This window comes from Watersipora subatra, chromosome 11, assembly GCF_963576615.1.
Source record: "Watersipora subatra chromosome 11, tzWatSuba1.1, whole genome shotgun sequence".
Lineage (NCBI taxonomy): Eukaryota > Metazoa > Bryozoa > Gymnolaemata > Cheilostomatida > Watersiporidae > Watersipora > Watersipora subatra.
Genome location: NC_088718.1, coordinates 13,727,588 through 13,733,775, shown reverse-complemented (window position 1 = coordinate 13,733,775; position 6,188 = coordinate 13,727,588). Strand labels below are relative to the sequence as shown.

The 6,188-nt window shown below is 37.1% G+C and overlaps 1 protein-coding gene across 4 annotated transcripts in view; it reads left to right on the top strand.

Moving 5' to 3' along the window:
- The first annotated feature begins 5,265 nt into the window (after window positions 1–5,265).
- LOC137408250 (neuron navigator 3-like) overlaps window positions 5,266–6,188 on the top strand; it is a 146,983-nt gene continuing 146,060 nt past the window's right edge. For all 4 annotated transcript variants that reach the window (XM_068094688.1, XM_068094685.1, XM_068094687.1 and 1 more), the window contains exon 1: window positions 5,266–5,413. The gene's annotated coding sequence lies outside the window, so the exon portion shown is untranslated. The remainder of the gene's footprint in view (window positions 5,414–6,188) is intronic.

Here is a 6,188-nt window from a genome sequence, read left to right as displayed (position 1 = left end):
GACTAGTCGGAAGAATTAGATCTGAATAAAAGAGAAGATATATCCGTGTTTATCGAGATGTGTATCCATATTCAATAATAGATTTATTTGAATGAGTCTGCATGATAAATCAGAAAATATCCTAAGGTTGACTTGCATCGAAATTCACATTACAGTTATTTGGTATCAAAAGATTCACCATGTTTTACTCTGTTGTGTTATAGGTGCCAAATATGTGGAAATGTGATTACAAGCTCTTAAAAGCTCGAAAATGAAAAGTAAATCGCAGCCATCACGGAAACGTCGTAGGTTGGAATCCCTCTCAAAACGGCTTAAATGTGACGTAGCTGAACACGATGGCTTCTGGTTACACTTTCATGCAACATCATTCATCAAAGTATTTTCACAAATATACTTCACGCATTCTATAATATCACGTCTATAATTGTCCTCACCCGTCTATTTCATTATCATTGTAATGCAGTCTCTTTGAGCACTGATATCTCAAAACTTAGCCCAAAAATTGGTTTAATTTTTTAACCTTGGCTCAAAGGGAGGCATATCATCTTTTGATAAACATGAGGAGTCTGTTAGTCACTTGTGATGATCGAAAATGTTGCAAAAATTGTTTGCGCCATTTGGCAGAAAATATGAATCACATGATCAGATTATGACAGGATGATTAGACCAAGCTGAAATGAAACTGTAAAGTAGCCAGCATCTATATTTGATACGGGCTTTTTGGTAGAACCTGAAGTGTTTGTCATAAACGAGTGCTACGAGACAGACGTTTTATATTGAGCCTTTTATTGGCCTTGTATTTCACGTGATAATATCACGTGTCAAGACAATAATCACGTCGAGTTGAGTATGTCATCAAAATAAGGGATTCCACCCTACAGCCATTTTTTTAACTGTTCAAGTTTGAGCTTTTAAGAGCTTTTAACCACATTTCCACATATTTTGCACATACAACACAGCAGAGTAAAATATGGTGAACCTTTTGATACCAAATCAATGTAATGTAATTTTTGTTACAAGTCAATCTTTAAGGAGGGATGGTTTGATGAAACTAGCCGAAAGAATTAGATCTGAATAAAGGAGATAACTCCAAGAAGATAACTCCAAGAAGATAACTCCAAGTTTGTGAATACTTCAATGACCTATACTTGGAGTGATGTACATTGTATGTAAAAAAACCGAAAGCAATTTTAAAAACTGCTGCTCTGGTGTGGCTAGAAAGAAAAATTAGGTCTCCTTGCAGTTTGTACACTGAAGAGTGTTGATGGACTAAACTGAAAATGCATGAGCCCATCTAAAAATTAGACTGTGTTGTCAACCAGCAGGATTCCCAGCCAGCATCTCTGCACAATGCCTGTGCCTCATAGTTGCCTAGGGCTAATAGACGATGTCATTGCAAGCTAAGCTTTAGACATTGACCAACACAGGCTGGTAATCAGCTGAACTTGTTACTGGGTCCCATCTGCCAGCACTTGTCAACCATGGAAAGTTGCCAAACATCACTCAGTTTCTATATTCTTGGCAATATTTGTTGGTGTTGCATAGTCCATAACTAGAACACATTACTAATTAAGAATAACCTACTTATCACACTGGCGCAGATCTCTCTCAATCTGGCGCCTTGTAGTAAAGGTCAGCAAACCAGCTTTCCTGCCATTTTCGAGCTCCAAAAATAACTCACTAATTTTTTCGGAAAATGTTTCCCAACAATTATCACATTTTATTTGATGACTTTTTTGTCTATATCTATTGCTGCAGAATAACAAATTTGTTTAGCCTCGTTTATCACAAGTAGCCTTACATAGCGGACTGGCATTAAGTTACATCCAGCTTTTCAGACATAAACATTGACACTTGGTCTACAATAAAAGCATAGAAGTGGGAAACAAATGTGAAGAGAAAGTAAGCACCAGTTGCCAAAAATGATAAAGTTACTCTTTTGAGGATTAAAAACCAGAATTTGAGCTTTTTTAATTATTAGCTATTTGCTAGAGTGAGTTGAATTCAACTTTATAATCATAGCAATTCTATTATTAAAATTAGGCTGAATTAAAAAAAGCAATGTCATTGCATTCTATGGCAGCTGGCTTTAATACGTGGAAAGACTTAACACTACGCTATTGAAGCATATCATTATGCAGTACTCTCATTTAAATAAAATATAATGTTACACTTTTTATTGTTTCTCAGAACTGCTTTTCATTTTCGTTACAATTAAATGTAAATTGGAAGGCCTTCTCACTCAGCCTTCTTCAAACTCACCTTTATTCAAAAGCTGCGACGACAACGACAAGAATAGGTCTCTCTTGTCAATTGCCTAATTTAGAGTATACAGGGAAGTTATGTCGACACAGTCTCATTAGAGCAGCTGGAGGATAGTTCCTAGTTAAAAAAACAACAAAGGCATTCCAAATCACTACTAACTAGTCCGTACTAACAACAACTGGCTAGTACTAGTTAATTCACTAATATTGCAACTTTACCTTTTACCAAAGTCGATAGAGTTTATTCAACGACAGTGACTGTTTGTCTGCATAGAATTTTGCTCATCCATAAGGTCAGCAACGTCACTCTTCCGTCTGCCCATTTGTGCCTCCGTCGATACTCAATGTTTCCTTCCTGTGCTAAAAGTAACCTTAACCATGAAAGCAATAAATATGACGCATGACCTGCGAACACTTGAGAAGATATTTTTAAGCAATAAATTGTTTTGAAAATGATAAAATTAAAAAGATAAAAATTGCACCATTTTTGAGCTTTGTAATCTATGCTTGTAATTTTCACCCATGTACTCAAACTCCGTTTTCAAACCGTCCAATGCGACTAGAAAAGGATACATGTAGTAGTTAGTACTAGTTAGTACTAACAAGTACTAGTTAGTACTAGTTAGTACTAGTTAGTACTAAATAGTTCGCATTAGTTAGTACTAACTAGTACTAACTAGTACTAGTTAGTACTAAATAGTTCACATTAGTTAGTACTAACTAGTACTAACTAGTACTAGTTAGTACTAGTTAGTACTAAATAGTTCGCATTAGTTAGTACTAACTAGTACTAGTTAGTACTTGTTAGTACTAAATAGTTCGCATTAGTTAGTACTAACTAGTACTAACTAGTACTAGTTAGTACTAACCAGCACAAACTAGTAAGAACTAGTACCACGTAGTTCCGACTAGCACATGCATTTTTCCAGTCACACCAGTTCGTACAGTTTAAATCAAGTTTGAAACTTCAAAACACTGAATCTAGAAGCGAGAGCTCAAGCTACTTTTGTACTAATATATGTTTGACAAACCTGTGTTACCTATGGGCGCTTCTTGACCTACATAATAAGTGTCAACTCACCACAATGTGGCTACTGCTCAAACCTTGACACGTTTTACTCATTATTATTAAATTGGATTTTATGTTTTAGCAAGCTCTTGCAGCTACTGAGATCATCTTAGTGAGATCTGTACCTAAAGTCTGTCAAATTATAACATCGGTTAACCGTCAACTAGTCATTTTTTGCATATCTTCTAAAACAATTTTAAGATTATCATAAGATTGGAAGTTCATAGAGTTGACATTTTTGAGACGAGCTGAAAAGTGTAGCTCGTGGTAACATCTGCTTCTCATACTCTTACTCAATCAACGCATATGTTGCGGTTACATTGAGGTAATATCATGGGACACAAATATAAAACTACTCTCGTTTATCTCGTGCGCCAGGCCTGTGTTCCCTGGTTGCAAGTTGGGGCTGCTAAGCAAGTTGGGGCGGCTAATGTTAGGCGACTAGTTAGGAGCATCTGGTTGGGGGTTTGGAGGTGCGGTGGTCAGCCCCCCTCAACAGTTTCTTTTATGTAGGGCCTCAACCCGGCATCTCATGTGAAGTTTTAAAATTTTTTATCGGAAAGTATAAACATTTTTTCTATTATTAGAGACTTGTTTGTTTTAGGTGATGTGACTGCCAGGATGTTTTCAGATAAAAATATGCTAAACTTGACCGCAGTTGAAAAGCTCAGAAAAAATACATCTTTTTCTTTTGAGCGTTTCAACAAATATCAATTTTGCCGATTTTATTTTAAGTTCATCCTAAGGTTTCTTACACTTTCGTGGGGCTATTGCCAAGCAGATGTTTGTTAAAACTTGACCTTTTGCAAACCTTTATAAAAGTCGTTAACAAGAATATTTTGCTGATGATGATAAGAATGACGCCCAAGAACTATTAAAAGTTGACGTTTATCTATATGGCTTGGAATAAAGCGATACTCTACAGCGATAAACACGTTCCCGTAGCCGTTGGGCAAATAACTGTTCGAGTTAATGCTGTTGAGGTCGAGTTATCTAAAGCAATTTATCATTGCGTGAGAACGGACCAAACAAATCCGTTCGAGTTAACCCAGTGTTCGTGATAAAATTTTACATTTTATCCGAGGGCGAGTTGTCCTAGTTTGACTGTACTTAGCCGCCAAAAATTCCTAAAAAGTTGAGGTGGCTCAGCTGGTCAGCCGCCCCAGGGAATACGGGCCTGTCGTGCACGATGCTTTTCTCAAAAAGCAACAAGTTTAATAGTTTTTACAGATTTTACTTGCTTACTACTTGTTGTGTTATTGCATTGTCAGTGATAAGTGTTGGAATTGTGAAAGGCAATCTTGGTCACTAATTGAACAAAGCGTACGGTAGCGTTGCTGAAAAGGTGGCTCATACATTTTTATTTACATAATTTTTTGTTATTTCATGCAAAACTTTATGCCATGTGCCACAAACTTGATGGATATATGAAAGTCCGACTTAATGGTATGATAACATTGGTAGCATAATTTATAATAATTATTGCAAACTATTCAGTAAACTATAAACAATGGTACAATTTGTTTACAGAAAACTTGTCTGCACAATTTAAAAGAAAAAAACACAAAGATCATATTGTATGTCATGCTTGCGATTCAAGGACCTTAGTTTTGTAAATAAAATACGTAGGTTTTGACTTTATAAAATATGGAGAGCGCAACTCCTGCCAAACACTACGCTGCCTTTCCCGATTCACAGACGAGACTTTGGTTTGTAAAAGTTGCTTTCTCCCATTTTAGAGCTAGTCATTGATTGGCCGCGCGTGCCGCCTTGTAGCACTCACTATGTAAACAATAACATGTGGCTTCCCCTTCAACTATCAGATGGTGCATCGTATGCAGTGCAGCAAGGACGCTAGGCATTGCGCACTTCATTGATTTTGTTCGTCATAAACTAGAAAATTAGAATACCATTTGCCAGAATTTGTTGATCAAAAGCAGCCATCGCAAACGCATCAAAACGGAGCTTGTAGTCTACTAGGAATACTTACTAATTATGGAAAGAGTGCTTCTAATTCTACTGTAGATTCCTTCCAGTAGTCTAACAGCCAACTACAGCCACTCTAAGCCTTAGAGGAAAGGTAAGTTTGCAATAACGTGAATGCCATCGTATGTTTGTTGTGTAGCATTTCGACTAGTTTTGGTAGTACTTGTAAACTTAGCAACCTAATCTTTTGTGACATAGTAAAAAGGGATTTCCAACTATCTTAATATGTGACTAACCCAACTCTGTACCACTCTGATTCACAATTTTGTAACTTCCGTCTATTGCTTCAGTTGTTTGAGCTCATACTCAGTGGATCCATGATTAATGTGGCTGCCACTTAGTATTATGGCAGGTCTCTTGTACCGCTATAACCAGAGCTTTGCTAGATTGCAGTAACCCTTTAGCAACTATGCCAAGTTGCCAAGCATCACCTAGTTTTTATATTCTCGGCAATTTTGTGGTGCTGAGTCTGTGATTAGAACACCTACTAATTAGGAATAATCCACATCTCAACTCATCACGCTGGCGCAGTTCTCTCTTTCCTGGCGCCTTTGGGGTTAGCCAAATGCCAACAGCAGATCGTGTAGAAGTGAAAAGCTTGTTGCAAATTTATGTTTACATTCTTAGCTTATTCAGCTGGGATTTGTTTCATTGACAAGAAAATGATGACATAATATGACTACTTCTTCACATCTGACACATCATTGCAGACTACAAGTGTCAGTTGTCTCTGCTTTGACACTCATGTTGAAAGCTTTTAGCTCCATGAACCTGGACAAGTTAGCAAGTGGTAGCAGGTTTCTACAGGACTGCTGTAGGCCAAATATTGACACTTGAAAGCATCAAACACGAAGAAGGTCCATTTCCCA